General features: G+C 38.1%; 1 pseudogene; it reads right to left on the minus strand.

The window, feature by feature from the left end:
* Positions 1-15,821: 15,821 nt before the first annotated feature.
* LOC139442169 (uncharacterized) lies at positions 15,822-16,855 on the minus strand (annotated as a pseudogene).
* Between the last annotated feature and the right edge of the window lie 3,017 nt (positions 16,856-19,872).

Here is a 19,872-nt window from a genome sequence, read left to right on the forward strand (position 1 = left end):
AACAGTTTTGTGTGATACTACATATTTGCATTGTTGACATTAGTGGAGTTTGAAGAAATCCTGCTGAGGTCTGTATCCGTAAGTCCCCGTGGTCACTAGTCTGGAGATCTACCATCAGTTGCTGGCCATCAACAGCCTGGTTATACATTGCACTGTCAAATAGTAGTCAAATAGTAGTTAAATAGTAGTTATAAACTTTTAATTCTCTTATACTAGTTTTACATACAAATTTGTAATATTCTAGCTTATGCTGTCTATCGTCGGTAGGTTGTAGGTATAAGCAAAGTATAAGTTGTGCCGGTCACAATATAACTGAGATATTGCTGATGTGACTTATATCTCATTACTCGACAATACGATAATAATAGCTACAGTCAAGGCACATGTCATCAATTTGAACAACTATGCTTCTCTCAAATGTACAATACTTTCATAGGCATATATTTAGAATTAAATCTTCAACAATAAATTGAAAATACTTTGAGGTAGCAAACATCAAGAATGTTAAGATGCCTGTTTGACATTTTGTTCATCATTTATTTTCTTTAATTAAATGTATTTCAAGAATGCATTAAATATGATATTGTTAACAGTGACAACTATTTTCAACAGCTTGAATGTGATATAAAATGCAGTAAACGAACTCTCAAGCCAAAATGATGTAAATCTGTTAAAATTCCATGCTTCCAGGTTGTATCGTATGCTTTCTCAAGATCAAAGTGAGTGTGTGAGTTGGGTTAAACGCCGCTTTTAACAGTATTCCAGTTATATCGCGGCGTGTCAGCTTAATGTGGGAGGAAAGCTAAAAGTGATGCAGGTCTTAGACGTTTACCACGTCGATGAAACCCACTAGCACGGATATGGTGCTGACAAACCTAAAAACATAATCAGACCGAACCGGGATTTGAACCCACAATCACAGGTTTCTGGCGTGCCCAAGGGACGCAACTCTGCACAGCGAATCGCGGCGCCTTCGACGCCTGGGCCACCCGTGCCCACCTCAAGATCAAAGAAAATGGATACTATTGTTATCGTACTAAATGATCAATAGTACTTCTATTTTTCCAAAAACCACATCGAATATTTGTGATAAGATTATTGGTTTCCAGATACCAAACTAATATAGTGTTTACCATTCGTTCCATGGTTTTACAAACGCAACTGGTCAAAGAGACAGGGTGGTAATTTGAGGGATCTGTATGATTCCGGCTGGGTTTTGGTATGGGGACTACAATGGCATTATGCCATGAAGGAGGAATGTTCCCTGAAGTCCATGTATGATTACATTTATCTCAAGGTGTCTCAAGACATAATTTGATGATGAAGAAGTATATTTGCAATGTCAGATGTGTCAGATATTAATGTGTCTCCATCTTAAAGATGGTGTACAGAAGATTTTGAACCTTTGCCTTTTATTTCTTAACCATCTTCCACACCTTGGACATGGGTGTTCGTGAATTGATTTTGGAGACACAGTTCCTCCATGTTTGCCACATATTTGGCTGTAGGGTGTCGGCGGAAATATTTTTTCTGCTTTCTTCCTACACTTTCTTGCTTGTTTGCATTCATTATTTAACCATGGTTTACGAATATGAGGATTTGCAGAGGACATAGTAAATGTATGATTAGTAATTTAATTTAGTTGAGCTGAAAACAACTGGATGGGATCTGGTACATTTCTGGAATAATCAGGTTTTAGTTTCTCAGCACATAACATTTCATACAAGGACCAACTGACCCTTCTAAAATTTCACCAACAGAGTCTGTGAGGGACAGATCAAGAGCAGAATAAGTTCCAGTGGCAGGATGTAAATTGGTGCTTGAATCGTCTTTGAATACAAATAAATTATTATCAGAAATATAATCGTCAATAAATTTCCCCTAATTGTTTGTACTTGCACTTCCCCACAGAGGGTTATGCCCATTTAAATCGCCCTTGGTGATGCAGGGCTTTTGGATCTGATTATATAGGTTCTAAAGATCATATTGCCTAAGCGCAGATTAAGGTGACATATACAACGAGCACAAAGGAAAGGCAATGTGCACGGTAAGGCTGTTAGCAACATGTATGCAGATGAACAGCGCTGTGAATGACGTTCTGCCTGACTAATATTTTTGAGCCTCCAGTTGATTTATCTCATTTAGGAGAAAATGAATGAAGACAGTTATACTTCCTTCGGTCAAATTACATGTGTCTGTATGTTTGAGATATGTATCTTGGAGACAGATTGCTGACAGTTTATAATCTTGTATAAATAAGTGTAACGCATTAACATATGGCCTGAGACATCTGCAAAGAATAAAACGATTTGGGTCACTCATGAGGGTGGAGTAACAGGGGATAGACTCCTGGCTTTCTTTTTAGGAGAGTGGCCTCTCGTACAACCACAAGAGCTGATGTGAGGGGGTACTTCCATATCCATATCCTCGAGCAACCCATACCTGTTGTAGAGTTGCACAGGATTTTTGAGTGCCATCAAAATTGAATTTTCTTTTTTAGATGCTATAGCTTTTGGGAATGTTTCTGTTGATGTTGATGTGGGTGCTACCTGGGTTCATTTTGGAGCTGTAACTTTGTTTCATGTTGGACAGTTTCGATTTCAGAAACTTGATTTTGCGTGTCTCCTACTGCCCATGACAGATCTGTCTGACAGTGAACTGATACAGTTTTAACCATTTGACCGGTTTTAACTACAGAAGCATAATAATGTTGTCGTTTTGCTTGTTTCCTGGCATCGAAGTAACTGATGTTTGTTCATATTTATTGTTTTGGACAATGGATTGAAACTTATATTCACTGCAGTCAGTTGAAGAAAACATATGATTACCCTGAGTAGCTTTACATGCACATTAATTCACCACATGTCCAAGTTTCTGACATTAAAACAGCGAGTAGGTCGTGGGATGTAGAGGTCCACAGGCATGGAGAAACAACCAACTCTTACTTGACGGAGCTGTTGTGTCGAAGGTCAAAAGATATGTGTTTGATGGAAAAACACTCTCTACGATATGTGAATGATTTGGTTTCAATCACCTCGAAGTTCAGATACAATTTGGTCAATAGTTTCTTTGGCCAGACTGTGATGACGGTCTCAGATTGTGCCCTTGCTTCAATTTAGGGTCCTGCGAGCAGCACAGCTGACAGTTATATCAGCGAACTTAGTTGACGTCATGAGACTGATGGCTTGTGTTTTGTGGACGATAATTGCAGAAGTTCGGGGGAAAAGAACCTGGACAAAGGATTTATGTGCTACATCGAAGGATATGTACATCGTATTCTCGCGGGTACGGGTTCCATATCCCCCATGGTGGTAAGGTAATGACGAGATGAGGACAGTTCACTAAGAAAACGTTTGAAATCAATGTATTGGTATGCATGAAATAATCCAGTGATAGGTGAAACAAGCATTCATACAATAGGCAATACAATCTACACTGTTTGGGTCCCAGTTTCAAACAATATACTGTCAACATTTAAACAATAACGAATGTCTGGTGGCTCTAGGCTAAGCTCTAAAACTTCTCATTATCGGTATCTGTGACAGTTCGTCTGCTTGTCTGTGCATATTTGTTGGACATATCACATCCATTATGTGATCACAATTCATATTGGTCCAAAGTAGATCAAAGTTTTGTTGGTTTACCGGTTACATCCTCAAAAATGGTCGCTGGCATAGAAGTTCCTGAAATTCACCCTGTCGAAAAAATGATATATGTTGACTGTTCTTAAAAGATTTAAGTCTAGGCCTTTATATTGACAGTTTTAAAACATACTGTATAACACAGAAACACTAATATTGTCGCCAGGTAACGTTCCCTAATTTTCTTATTCTATTTTTCTTATGTGCGGTTAAAATGATGAAGATCTAGGGCCTAAACAGTTTTCTGAATGTTTTCAGCATCAAAGGTTGATGATGGCTGCCGAGTATCAGCAAGGTGTTACCATTCACAAAGCAGGAATGAGCCTGCACACACTATCGAGGTATAGTTATCTTCAAGAATTAATGATTTTAAAAAAAGACTCAAGGAACCAGTTGTCCCTGGTAAAACTCGGTCTCAAACCCTTTTAGATCCTAGCCAGAAAATGTGTTTTAATGTGATAAAATTGAGAATTTATGAACTCTTTTTGTGTTCAGATATTGTGTATAATGGTTTCATTTTTATATATTCCTTACCTCCATTCTCAACTTTTGTTACAAAGGATTTAAGGATTGTGTTTACAGAAACAAACCTTTCCTTTGTGGTGACCCAATTCATAATACATTATGGCAAATTGGCCATTATGATGGCAAAATGATGGTTTCAATCAAATTAAATTTAGTTGTCAAGACGCCTCATTGGTTTGTTTCAGGTATTCCTTGTTAATGGCACTCCCATACAAATAAAAGGAGCAACATGTTCATGCATTATTAGCAAGAGTGGTGCATGTGGTCATCAACTGGCTAATTACAAGACACTTTGGAAATTGACAATTCCTACTGATGTGGCCAAGACATCACTCCCACAGACCTGGCATGTCCCCCATGGTGATCACACCAAAGGTCAGAGTGTCCACAGTTTAGAGATGAGAGGTCAACAAGAAAGAAGAGTCAAGTGCCTTGAAGTCTACATTATGCAACCCTATGCGGACACCTCTACCAGATCTTGTACATCATATCACAACTATACATTCAATTGACAATTCAGTTTCCTTGTTGACAAATGTCCGAGATAAGTTTCCGCATAATCTGCTTTTAATTTCTACTTCCCTTGGAGAGTTTCTCAAAGGCAGTGCATTGACTTATCAGCAAAATTTGCACAGTGACTTTGTTTTGTATATTTTGAATCCTCTACTTTTCCCCGATTTGCCTGTAGATACGCATTATCATGATACCAACTTATCATACAATGCTTTTTGAGATGCAGACTGTTGCACTCTCTACCCTGTCTGTATCACCCGAGGAGTGTCTACAGATAGACCAGAGCACCGGTTAGCAGTCCAGTGAACCACGATGGCATGCCATGAGGATGGATCAAGTCACCGCATCACATGCAGGAGAAATATTCAAAAAAGAGGTAATGTAAACTGTGATTAATAAAAAAATTGTTAAATCATATTAAAGTAAAATTGGATTTGGAATTAGTTATAAGGAAATCTAGTTCATAACTACCTAAACTTCTCACAGTCTTGACCTTTAAATTAAAATATTTATCTCTTTTTTAACTTTGCAATGACAAGATAAACATTCTTATATTAAATAATATATTAAAAGAAAATAATGTTCTATTTTTTCGGATAATGGTGAAAAAGTAATCTGTGTAATCTATGCCAGTGAACAGAATTATTTTCATTCATATTTTTCAATAATTAACTTGACAGATAAAGATGCATTTGCAAAGCAGCTAAAGACCACTACATCAAGACGAGGCATCAACATGAGGTTTAGTCTGTCCAATGAACCAATTGCAGCTCAGGCGTATTGTCAGGTAGCAGCAATGTCATGGTATATCCATATTTAATGTCATTCATTTCAGCTGGGTAAGTAGATTTTACCCAAATTTTATAAATGTCAACATCCTTAAAATGAGTCCGATTTATGAGTTGTCTCCCTTGCACAGTGAATATATGTATTTTTCCTATTATGCACTCCATTTCTAATTGCAGTAAAGAGGATGTGTATCTGAATACAACGTTTTGTTTCTACATTCCTGTAAATACACTTCTTTCATTATGTGTTTCTTTTGAAATGAACAAGGAGGTCAACATCTACCCATGTGGAATTGTGATTCACCCAAAGTGCTATTGGCTTGCTGCATCTCCAGATCGAAAAGTGTATGACCCTTCCTCTGACCCCCCCCCCCCCCCTTTCGGTCTCCTGGTGATGGAAGTGTCGTTGCTCCTAACTTGGGGTATGTAGCTTACCTGGAAAGGACACATGGTGTTATGTCTTTAAAACAAAATCACAATAATTATTTCCAGATTCAAATGCAGCTTGCTGTTACAGGACGTAAGTGGTGTGATTTCTTTGTTTGGTCACAACAGGGAATTCACCTGGAAAGGAGCATTTAATTCTGATTGGTGGTGCAGCACTCAAGCAAACCTTGATGAATTTTTCTTGGAATGTTATTTGTAGACAATTGAAGATGTGATTTTAGATATACTGTTAGCAAGACATTTGTATACTAAGAATTTTAAATTCAGACCAAATATCCAGTGCTATGTATTGGCTCAACTGGTAATTCGCCATTCACTGTCAAGTCGTCAGGCATCCCATTTATCCTGAATACAGTATTATAACGTCAATACTATATTATTACTTTCTCCTAGCGGTGTGCGGGGTAGATGAAAGTGAGTAGTGTGCCCCAGTAGCCCTGGCACAAACATGTAGATACATGATCATGTATACACGGCAGTTGATAGATCCTTTATCCTTACTCGAACATAGTGAGAAAGAAATGCGAACATTAGCTATACTTGTAGTGTAACCATTGAGTTTTATTGTTAATGTCATTAAACAGTATGTCACGTGACTAACCACGGGTCCGGGTAGTCATGTAGGTACCCGGGTCCTACTCATCTAATGTATGTATGTGTAAGCAGCTGCGTTAATACAACTTGTTAATTAATCACGATTAAATGTGTTGTTATGATGTAACACAACAGTTGGTCATAGAATACAAAATCAGTTCAGTACTGGTATCAGTGCACTTAGATAGCTGTCGAATAATGTGACAGTTGTATGAGTAATAGACAGATACTAGTATCTTTGCTTATAAACTGACGTCCAAAAGAAACTTTACCGACTGAAAATATACATTTCAGACAAAGTACAAAAAATGTTTCGATGAAGTCTATCTAAAACACATACCCTAATTACAACAATAGTGTATGCAGAAAATGTTAATCGTCTGTTACATGTTTGCGAGATAACAGGCAAAAAAGTGAAAAACACGTGCACCACGGACAACTGCAAATGCACGTGCGGGTAAAGGTATAAAACGATTGCAACAGCAAGTCAGACATCCACAGTGATAAAAAAAAAACACAAAAGAAATTCCACGACTAACAGTCGAACAACGTGAACGAGCCTTGGGTATGGTACAGATGGGAGCCACCCACGCCCACATTGCACGAACCTTCGGTTGCTCCAGTGTTGCCGTTACCAACTTGATGCAACGTTACAGACAGACAGGGCGGACCGCTGACAGGCCAAGAACAGGCAGACCCAGCATGACCACGCCCCATGATGACCGGTACTTGCGTACCTTGCACCTCCGAAATCGCTTCGTGACAGTGACGTCATCGGCGACAAATGCCTTAGGTCACAGGGATAGTCGACAGACACTGGCCAGGAGACTCAGGGCTCATGGAATCAGGGCTCTTAGACCATACAGAGGACAGCTATTGACAGCGCAACATCGTCGTCTGCAGTTGAGATGGGTCCGGACTGTACGACGTTGGCAACGACGTGACTGGCAGAGGGTTGTCTTCACTGACGAAAGTCGATTCTGTATGTTTAGGGCTGATGGAAGACAACGTGTTTACCGCCGAGGGGGTGAACGAACGGCGGCGTGTTACGTACAGGAGGTCGTACCATATGGTAGAGGGAGTGTCATGGTGTGGGGAGGGATTTGTGGGCAGAGCGGACACCGCTGTCATCGTTGACGGAAACTTGACAACTCAGCGTTACATGGATAACATTCTTCGTCCAGTTGTCCTACCATTTCTCCAACAGCAACCACGTGGTGTCATTTATCAGCATGACAACGCTAGAGCCCATACATTTTATCACCTGGAATGGTCGTCTCCCGTTTCCCCTCTTGCTGCAGCGAAAACATATTAAAAAAGTCAAAACTGGAACTACATTAAATTTAGGAACAACTGTAAATCTAAAGTCCCCATGTATAACGTAAGATCAGTAAAATCTCAGGCTACAGATATAAGTAAAAAAAAATATGAGTACCATCATAAAAAAAAACCTAATGTAATTTTGTTTCCATATACACCGGTCTGAAAAGAATGGTTTATAAGCCAGACAAACCAGTGATTGTTATAATGAGCCACGCCTCACAACCTCTGTCAGAGTACAATGACGCACAATCATGTTAGTACAAACATAGTACTTCGGTTTTCGATCACCATTTTATTCTCTCTCATTGTCAAAAACTTTCAGAGAACCAAGTATCATATGAAATGTATTTGTTACTACGTGTATTGAACATAATACAGTTCAATATCGTTATAAATAGTTAGCCTACATGGCAACATATGGAGATCTAAAACGAATATGGTTGCTATCAATTTCATTGTATACTCAACAACAAAAGTTCCTGTGACACCAATATTTTAGTGTATTTTTCAAACAAGTAAAGTTTGGTTTTCAATATTGTAGTACACGTATGGAATCAAGTCACAAAAACGCAACTTCTACAGAAAAGCATGCATTCCATGCAGAAGTTTACTTTTATGCAATCCCCATGCATTTCACTACCCAATAATGGGTATAAAACATGTGCGTTAACGGGATTCCATATGCATTGTTTAGCATCGTGCTGACAACAACCACTCAGAAAAACAACAAAATTACGCAATTATTCAACATTACGAAATGCCACGCCTGTCCGAAAATAAGCGTCTGCGAGCCACTGGTATGCTTGAAGCAGGATGGAGTCAACGTGATGTTGCAAGACAATGTAACGTCCAAAGAAACACCATTTGGTGTTTATGGCAACGTTGGCAACAGATGACTGCAGTCAGAAACCATCGTCGGAGTGGAGGCCACGCGTAACAAATAATCGACAAGACAACTGGAATCGAACAACACACCTACGAAATCGATTCCAGCCAGCAACAGTGACTGCAAGAAGCATCCCTGGCCTTCGACGAATATCTTCACAAACCGTACGTCGCCGCCTCAGATGTGGAGGGATTGTCGCCAGAAGACCCGCCAGACGTCCCATTTTGACAGGAAACCATCGTCCAGCACGTCTACAGTGGTGCAGACAGCGTCTACGCTGGACGGCCATGCAGTGGGGACAAGTTCTATTCATTGACGAGTCTCGTTTTCACCTCACCCACAGCGATGGACGGATTCGAGTGTACCGACGTCGAGGTGAATGTTACGTCAATCATTGTGTCATGGAAGAAGATCGGTTCGGGGGCCGCAGCGTTATAGTATGGGGTGGGGTTACAGCAAGACAGAGGCCCCATTTGATAGTGGTAGAGGGAAATCTCAATGGACAGCCGTTTTTGCGTCGTCATGGCCCAGGCATTACCTTTCGTCATCCCCTGGCCGGCTCGCTCCCCTGATCTCTCACCAATCGAGCACATGTGGAATGAGATGGATCGGCGCCTTCGACGTAATCCGCTCCAGGAACTAGGAAACATGCTCCAGCAGATATGGACAGATATCCCACAGGACTTTGTGCGACGCCTGGTCCATTCCATGAGACGAAGATGTGTTGCTTGCATCGCAACCAGAGGTAGACACACACGCTATTGATTTGTAAATTGACATTTTGGCATGTTCATGTTGTTTTTTAAGAAATCACGCAAGTTTCTGAAGTCAGTATGGTAAATTAAACCATTTGAACACTTACAGGAGTCTTTTATCTGTTGCCAACCGAAATTGTTTCAGATTTGGTAAAAAACATAACTTGGCATGAAATCTTATTCAAATGTCACAGGAACTTTTGTTGTTCAGTATATTGTTCATTGGTGCGCATTGGCTACACCTCTCTCACCTTAATTATCAACCACTGATGACCACCATAGTAACAGGTGGCGCTCATGGCGACAGGTCGCACATAACAACCTCCCGAGCAAAATCCATCAAAATCGTAACTAAAATGACCAATCTAAGAAAAAGACAAAGAGGTAAAGGTGAGACTGAATCTGAGCAAGCTACTCAGCAAGTTAATTCAGTGGACCAAACGTCAACGAAGTCAAAATCGTCGACTGATAGCGACACTACCACGACACCTGAGAATCCAGCAACAGCCATGTTGGTGAGCATGTTCGATGACATGAAAACATTCATTAAGGATTCACTCAAAAAGTAAACAGATGAAATCACTGACAAAATTGATAAAGTAAACAATGAAGTTACCAAAATACCATCTAAAACAAAGATATTCTGCGGTCAGTCGAGTTCAACTCCGAGCAGATAAACGTAAACAAGCCTGAGATTCAAATGTTGAGGGACGAAATGGCTGAACTACGTAAAGACACAGAAGCGAAATTATTGACACAAGAACTTTAATTTCGAAAGAGCAATTTACTGATCTATGGTATACAAGATTAATTAGACCCAGACACAACTTTTCACTGACCTGGGTTTGCAACGTGCTGACGAAATTAACTTTGTCAACATCCATAGACTACCGCGCCAGAGTACAAATATTAATCCCTATACTGCTCAATCACCAAAAACCATCGTGATAAAATATGTCAATATGAAGGACAGGTAATTAATCGTGGATGCAAGTTTCCGAAAAAAACGATGTCCTGCGTGAGAGAAAAGTCTCAATCCGCACGGACCTTACTGTACCATTGAAAAAACTCCGTGTCAAACTAGCGGGTAAGGCCTACGAGCTTCGCAAAAAAACACCAAGTCCAGACACGGATTCAGGAAAAAGGGCTAGATATCACGCCCCAGTATAGGAAAAATGCAGACCGACCGTGGTTACATATCAGTCTCGATGAGGATATTGACAACTCTCGGCTGTAGTAAACAACGGTGGCTACACCAATCCTGAGTGCTTGGCTTTGTGATAGTGTGTAATGCAAGTTACAATACCATTAAGTCTTAAATGTATCCATACAGTGCAACATGGATGATGAAGTCTGCATCTATTGTGACTTTGATCAGTTTATGATAGAATGGCCTTCAGTGACACTCGTATTGCCACTTTGATTTGAAGTTTGTTTACGTTGCTATTTATAGAATCACATGAGCGTCATGTGAGTAAACGTTTTCATAAATTCCCACTTTATCCTGAACCTAGCGTACATGAAACTTACATTTCCTTGTTCGTGAGATTATGTATCTCTCTTGAAACTTAACACCGACTGAAAAAGGTATATGTCAGGTAGACTCAATGTTATTGAATTTTGACGTATAGCGCTATAATTATCTATGAGATGTACCGGAACTACAGATCACGTGATTTGTACACTCCGCAAGTAGCAGTGGGGCATAATGCCGACAAGTGAGTAGCGGTATCTTGCTACCTGTATTGGTGTATTGTCAAATAGGTTTCGATAATTGTTCTACTGAAGATAATATCTGAAAACTACGTATGATTTATGGTGTCATTAGAAACATATTGTTGTGTTGACATCTCTCACATCATCATGTTCACACGTGAGTTACTTCCGGGTACAGGCTAAAACGGCACCTCAGCAAAACGTCACCGATTTCTCTGGCGAAAACGGCACCTCTATTTATAATAACGATAACAATGATTTTTGTAGTAATATATATGGTTTATTTACATGGTATTTGATGTATTTACATTTCATTTGATGTATGTGATGTATTTACATTGTATTTCCTGTTTTCACAGATAAGTAAATATGTTCATATATACAGTTTTTGTGACATGTCCATTGTCATCATCATCCTGTTCACAATATTCAACTATTCAACTTGTAATTGAGAGCTTATTGTTACTGAGAACAATTACACCAATCAGGTATAACAACAATATTAATACCTCAACTCGGATAAATAATTGTGATCTGACAGCACCATGTTAGGCCTCTTAAATACAGATTCAGCTTAAATTGACGTGTTGCTGAGGTGCCGTTTTCGCTATAACCCGTTACTTCCCTTGCTTGGCCTAGTTTGAAGACAGGTCAGTTGATGGCTATATTAGCACACCCAATTCTGGTCATGGCAATATTGTTTGATTTATAATACCCATGATGGATATAGCTTGTGGAAACGCTACCCTATCTATTTTGTTTTTATTATCATTGTATGTTTTCACACAATCTGTTTTTCCCACAAAGTTTAAAAACATTCAATTCAGTAGTTGATGAACCAATATATGATATAAATAACAGCCTTGACAACAATATGAATCTGTTTAGTTTGGAAAACACTGAATATGGGTGACAAAATAAGAATAGTATCAGCAAATTGCAGGGGCCTAGCAGATAAAAGGAAATGTAAAGAAGTAATGAACCTATGGCGAAAGAAGAAATTTTCTATAATATGTCTACAAGACATTCATATTTCTAAAGAGGACGAAACATTAATGAGAAATGAATGGGGACTTCAAAGTAAAATAGCGCCTTACAAGTCAAATGCAAGTGGAGTTGCACATTTTGTTAAGTAATGCTTTAGAAATATAAATCCATAGATTTAAACAAGATATTAATGGAAACTATATAATAGCAGATATCACAATAGAGGGCATAAGGTTAACTCTGACTAATATTTATGGGCCAAATCAAGATGAACCTGCTTTTTACAATACTTTGTTCAATAATATTGTCGAATTTGAAAACGAATTAATGGTTATATGCGGAGATTGGAACTTGGTTCTCAATCCAGATGTCGATTTTGAAAATTATAAGTATATAAACAATCCCAAAGCAAGAAAGTTAGTACTTGAAAAAAAAGAAAGTTTTGATCTAATTGATATTTGGAGAGAGAAAAATCTAGATGCAAAGAAATACACATGGTGGAAGAAAAAGCCTAAACAACAAGCTAGACATGACTTCCTTTTGGTCTCACAAGACATACAAATATAACTATTGATTCTACAATTATACCAGGATACAAATCTGATCACTCTGCAATAACATTGACTTTTTCAAATACACTAAGCAAAGAATTAAAGAGGTAGGGGCTACTGGAAGTTGAATATATCTTTACTGTTTAACAATGAATATATCTAAATAGTGAAAGATACACTAGAAGAAACAAAGCTAGAATATTAAAACAGTGTCATTAGCTGTATACCCAAAGGCACTAAAGAAAAACAACTACTCAAAACTGGCGACCAATTTCTCTCTTAAATTCATTGTATAAAATTTTGAGTACAAACAGAATTTAAACAACACTTAATACTCTTGTACACAAAAACAAAACTGGCTTTATCCCTGGAAGATGTATTAGCGAAAACATACGACTACTATATATTTTGTTTGAAACAAAATTACAAAATAAGCCTGGTTTACTATTACTTACAAACTTTTGATACTGTTTCAAAACAATTTACTATGTTGACACTGGAAAAGTTTGGCTTTGGACCTAATATAAGAAAATGGATATACATACTTATAAATAATGCTTCATCTTGCATCATATAAAATGGACACCTATCTACATTCTTCTGTAACGAAAGGGGATGTAGACAAGGAGACCCATTGTCTCCATATCTATTCCTGCTCATTGCAGAAACGTTGGGAATAATGATTTGTGATAATAATGCAATAAAAGGTATCAAACTGAATAATGTGGAACATAAACTTGGACAATATGCTGATGATACAGAAATATTTCTAGATGGGACTGGTGAAAGTTTAAGTACAGCGAATGAAGGCCTAAATGATTTTTATAAAATGTCAGCATTAAAAATTAATATTGATATAACAAAAGCAATATGGATAGGCTCAATGACAGGCTGTGACATCAAATTATGTCAGGATCTTAAACTAGACTGGCACAGTGGGGACTTTGAAATATTGGGAATAAAGCTTAATTCGAACTTAAATAATCGTGGGTAATCAATACAAAGAGGAGAATTGAAATCATTAATCAAATTTCAGGGAATTGAAGGAAAAGAAATTTAACATTGATAGGTAAATTTATTGTTGTCAAATTCTTGGCCCTGTCAACATTAGTGCATATATTTTCCTCTCTTCCAAACCCTCCAAGTGAATGTATTGATGAACTAAACAAAATATTGTACAGATTCATCTGGAATGATAAAAGGGACAAAATAAAACGAACAACTTTAATTAGAAAATATGACGAAGGCGGACTGAGAATGATAGAGGTAAGGTCTTTTATAATTTCTCTAAAAGTATCAGTTCTCAGAAAACATCTCCAAAACAAAAACTATAATAACTCTGGCATCTTTCCACCCAAAAACATATTCCTACTTGGGGCCAATATTGAAAACTGTATACACTTAGCTAACCCTTACTGGAGTGATGTTTTGGCTGCTTGGGGAACACTGTATAGAAGACACAAAACTAACTCCACAAACATTGAAGAAGTGCTGCCAGAACCTCTTTGGTGTAACCATCAGTTTAAAAAAAACAATTTCATTATAAGAAATTGGTTTTTAAAGGGAATTTACACTATTCAAGATCTCTGTAATGAAGATGATATAATGCCCTTTAATGAATTTAAAAGAAAATACCAAAATAAAGGCACCAATATTGACTATTACCAAGTTCTATGAAGCATACCAAAATTCTGGAAAGATACTATTAGAAATAATCACATTATCTTAAATAATCAACTTTGATGGACTTACTTGTATCGCCTCAAGGCTCCAGATATTTTTATAAGACTATAACTGGAGCAAATCTCCCAACAGTCTGTGAAGAATTCTCGACTTAGATATATCATGGAAGGGTGTTTTTATCAGATACAGAAAATGTACAAAAGATGTAAAATTACTTGATTTTCAATATGAATTTATTTCTTGCATCATCTATACAAAGAAAAAAATGTTTAAAATGAAATTCTCGATCTGTGCTCATTTTGTGAAACTGATACTGAATCCTTACTTCATGTATATTGGGATTGTAAGCATGTTAAAGAGTTTGGGGCTATAGTTGAATGTTTTCTGAATGCAAAATGTTCAAAACAATTTACATTTACAAAATGCTATGTTTTACTTGGGTACAACTCAAGTAACACATGACATTCTGTTAAATCACATCATACTGGCATGCAAAAAATATATACATGTACATGTATCAAGTATTAAAAAAAACAAATTGTCACTTGAAAAGTTTCTCAAGACTTTAATTGATATATTTCGGATAGAGAAATCAATTGCACACAAAAACAATACATTAAGACTGAATTCTGGTCAAACATATACTGCTTGCCCTTGATAATTACCCAACCCGTGAAGATTCCGTGGTAGAATAGGTCTTCAGCAACCCATGCTTGCCGTAAAAGGTGACTATCCTTGTCGTAAAAGGCGACCAACGGGACCGGGTGGTCAGGCTCGGTGACTTGGTTGATGCATGTCATCGATCCCAATTGCGTGGATCGATGCTCATGATGTCAATCACTGGATTGTCTAGTCCAGACTCGATTATTTACAGACCGCCGTCATATAGCTGGAATATTGCTGAGTGCGGCGTTAACCAAACCAAACAACCAACCAAACATATTAATATCAACACTGACGCTCAGTGAAAGTGACCGGCAAACTGCATTCTAAACCCCGCCACTTCTGAAAAATACGATTACCTTGATTCGTGGATATAAGGAAAGCTCACCCAAATTCGTGGTTTAAATGTCCGATTTTGTTTTGTATACTCACTGATCATTTAATTCATCTATTAAACTCTAAGAAAATGACGGAGATTCCACTCGTGACTGAAAAGTTTGTTTACCGAAGCCATTTGAATTCATCAGCCATTCATGTGCACACAAAATGTAACGTCACCTTGATTCGTGGATTACGTAGTGGATTAGTGTATCGCTATGTACGAAAGCCCAGTACCGTTACTGTGTAATATTTGTTTATGAATTCGAATCTATACCTACAAGCATTTCTGTGTCGGCTGATAACAGTTGAAAAGCATAGTTATTCAACACTCAACTCCAAAACGAATCTTGTTAATAAAGTTATGAACACTAATTACAGGTAAGTTTGTGTCCTCTTTCAGTCCTACTCTTCCGATGGTTTGCATGGCAGACCATGGCAAGGGCAACAAAATGTGTCATGAGTCCGAAGCACGCGCACATGACAACAATACTGTAAGTGCACACAGTGGTTACAGTCATGATACATGCACTGCCCCCACTGTACGAAAAACAGTAAATGTGCATTGGGCCAGTTCAGCAGGCTGAAAGTGATGACACACGCAACATGTTTCATCATCGGATATTGGCGAATCCTCAGTCACTGCTGTATAATCTATTAATCGCACCGGATGGTCCCGCTGCTGGCTCGGTGGTACGTTTAGGTTTCTTCTGAGATGGTTTAGCTGATGTATGTGATTTTGCTGGTCATTTCTTGGTTGGTACAGGCTATTTAGAAGTTGAACTTTTTAACATAGTTTTTAACTTGAATTTCGATCTCTGCATATTTCAGTAATGGCTTTGCCGCTAACGGTCCTGTGGATAGATCTGCGTGTTTGTTTTTGTTTCTTCTGAATGATGGGAAGCTGGTCAACAAAGAATTGGGTTTGGTCAAAGTTAGTGACGAGATTCACCTTCTCAACGTTAGGGTTGGAACGTGGGCTGTGTACATCGTCAATAGCTGGTACTTGCTGCGACTTGTCTTCATCGTGTGCTGCGTGGATAAAAGCAGCTGGTTGGAATGCAGATTTATCAGTCATATCTGGCGAAAAGGGATAGATTCCTCATTTTCTGAATGCCGACTGCAGGTGACCAGGCGTTAAATCAGCAGAATATGCCCTGCAGGCTACGGTGGCGGCAAGTTCATCAAAATACTTGTTGATGCATTCCTCTGAAATAGCTCTTGGACGATGTTCCGCGAGAGACTTGGCACTTCTAACTTTCAACTCCGGCCATCGCTCCAACAGACCATGCAACCACTTGACAGATAATGGATGGGCCAGGTCACGCTTTCCTAACTGACAAGCAAAGTTATACCCTAAGTGGATAACCTCTTCCCTGGTATATCCGTATCCGATGGATGTCATGTATGTTACATGGTCAACAAGTCTAATTTCTTGCTCCGCATCAAAAATTGGAGTCGCACCTGACTTGACTGTGTCAACATCGATCTTGCCTTGCCTCTCAGTGTTTGCTCGGGTACAGAGAAGTTTAATGCCGCTTTATGAACTGCAACTTTATTGTTTTTTACTTCTAAGTAAGCATTAGTCAAAGCTGTAGGCGAATAACTTTAGTATCCCTATCGTGAAGGCGTCGGTGTACCCTATGAAAATGAACAAAAATACGAGATGACCCGAAAATGTTTCCATATATTTTTAATTTTAACAGACGGCAGCACCTCAAGTAACGTGACTTATGGTTATTGACATCTAGACAAGCAGACGACGAGAGGTGTGAAGGGTGGTGCTTACGGTATATTTTTTATTTGATGTTTTGAAAATATGAAAATTGGTATTAGTGATCTAGGGCTATTTATCTCAGTGTTGGACATTTGGTTTTTCTGTACTTACGTGTAATGCAGCGATTCGGAACATCTTTGTCAGCAAGGCGTGGTAGTGTGTGTACATCAAAAGTACCGCTGTGTGCCGTTATACGAGACTTAATTTACAAGATATCACAATAATTACCGCGATCCACGAATCAAGGTTATCCACGAATTTAGGTAACGGTTCTGTAAATCATTTGACTATCTGCATGTACGGAAACATACCAATAGCGGAGACTGCTTTTGAAAAAAGAACTTACCTCATCCGAATTCACAGATCAACTATCCAGTTCCAGTTGCTGCACAATCACTTGGTTGTAATATGTCCAGGGTAAACTTGATAGCTTGACTAAGATGGCTGGTGACATCAAATCTTCCGAGATAATGTGACGTCATTCTGACGTCACTTCACGAGGCAACAAGGCTTTACTTTTCAGCAGTCGCTCTCACGCCGCAAAAAATGCGCGCCAATTGTTTTAAACTGTAATATTGGTTGTGACAACATTTAGAATACAGATTACTTCGTGAATAGATATAGATCTGTATGTTTCAAAAAAATAAAACTAGGAGATGGTAGATCTACAAGTGGTTTCTCAAACATCATTTACAAAAACGTGTTGTAATGTCCAAATCACAAGGTTATCACAAAGTTAATTTGTTACGTTGTGGAATAACGTTACAATGTAACGTAATACTAACGTTGGCATAGAGAGACGCAATTACGTTCTGAAAATTTTAGTATTAATAATGAATATAAGAGATGGAAATTCAAATGCCGAACATATAGAAAGATAATGCATTACTGCCTTGGTATTCTGACAAATTCAGGTTGATTTTGATAATGCAGTTCTATTCCTTTATGACTATCAAGAAGCAAACAATAACGTTTCACCGACGTTTCAGAAACGTAGTTACAAAACGTCATGTGATGTCCGATGCACAACGTTTTTACAGGGTAAATGTGCAACGTTGTTATAACGTTGTGAAATAACGTTGCACGTTGACGTTAAAATAACGTTGTGACAACGTTATATCACGACGTTACCAATCCACAACCTTACCACAACGTTGTGACAACGTCGTGTGTTAGCTGGGGTTATACTCCAGAGGATCCAGAAGATCAACAAGATTGGTCCTTGAGACACCTCCTTCTGGGACTGCGCTCTTGGCAAGTATCATAAACTTGATGAACAGAAGACTATTTGAAAATTAAGTGAATTGCGCCAAACAAAATATCAAAAACTTCATACACAGGGCTTGACATGACCAGCCGATTGATAGAACCAGGCCCATTCTACCACCCGTCCAGGTGAAGTCAGGGACAAAGTGGTATGTTGGTCAAAAGGAACACTGTTCCTGGCTCCAGTGCCCTCGTCACGCCGAAGACCCGGGTTCGATTCCCGACATGGGTACAATGTGTGAAGCCCATTTCTGGTGTCCCCCGCCATGATATTGCTGGAACATTGCTAAAAGCGGCGTAAAACCGTACTCACTCACTCACTCCTCGCGCAAACCCCCCTAAAACAAAAAAAAGGAAGATGAGTGTATAGATATACAAGAAATGTACAAAAGAGAGACTAGTATATTAACATTAAAATTAAATTACCCAAATCTCTTTGTATGACATAAAAACATTTACACTGCCTTAAAGATATGTTGATTTTCAATAATGGACAAACATCCTTTTCCGTTTGACATCAAACGTAAATCTTATTTAACATTGTTGTTCACGGCGTTCTGTAAAATGTCCCGAATTATTATTAACATAGATTTTCTTTGGTGGACATACCATGGACACTCTAAAAAATAATTAAATGCGTTTTCACATGGATTACCACTTTTAATATTGGATTACATTTTATCTCTATTTTGTATAAATCATAATTTAATCGAGTATGATAAATATTCAACTTTCTAACACCATAGGAAAAATATACATTTCTCTTTTGGTATGTATAACTTGAATTTGGATATAGATGTACAATTTCTACCTGCTGCAGGAATAGTGTTCCATAACCTTACAGTTGATGGAATAAAAGAACATGTTGAGTGTTTTCATCAAGTATATGGAATCACAATATAGTCTGAATTTCTTAAATCATATGATAAATTTTAACCTACAGTGGTTGGTACAATGTCTTCAAGATACGTTTGGACAATATTACTTTGTATTTTGTAGAACAAACATAGCTTACGTTTCCTCGTTCGTTCTATTAACGTTTCCCATCCTGTTGCATAATACAGATGTTTGTGCCCAGTAACTATTCTGGCAGCTTCTAGTTGGAGATTTTCTAACTAAGTTGATAATTCCACATTATACCCATCCCACGCTTCACAAGCATATTCGAAATGGGGTCTTATGAAAATTGTATATACTTTATTTCATTATTTCTGTTCAATATGAACTTTGAACATTCTTAACTTTACATTCATGAAAGTACATGGTAATAAGGTTTGATTCATCTTTTAATAAAAATTTAACCGCATCAGTTTTATCTTTGTCAGCAAATTTAGTGACATATTTTCTATTAGATTTTTCTTTTTAAATAAATGTAAAAA

Source organism: Haliotis cracherodii, unplaced genomic scaffold (assembly GCF_022045235.1).
Source record: "Haliotis cracherodii isolate W230 unplaced genomic scaffold, xgHalCrac1.p SCAF_5, whole genome shotgun sequence".
Lineage (NCBI taxonomy): Eukaryota > Metazoa > Mollusca > Gastropoda > Lepetellida > Haliotidae > Haliotis > Haliotis cracherodii.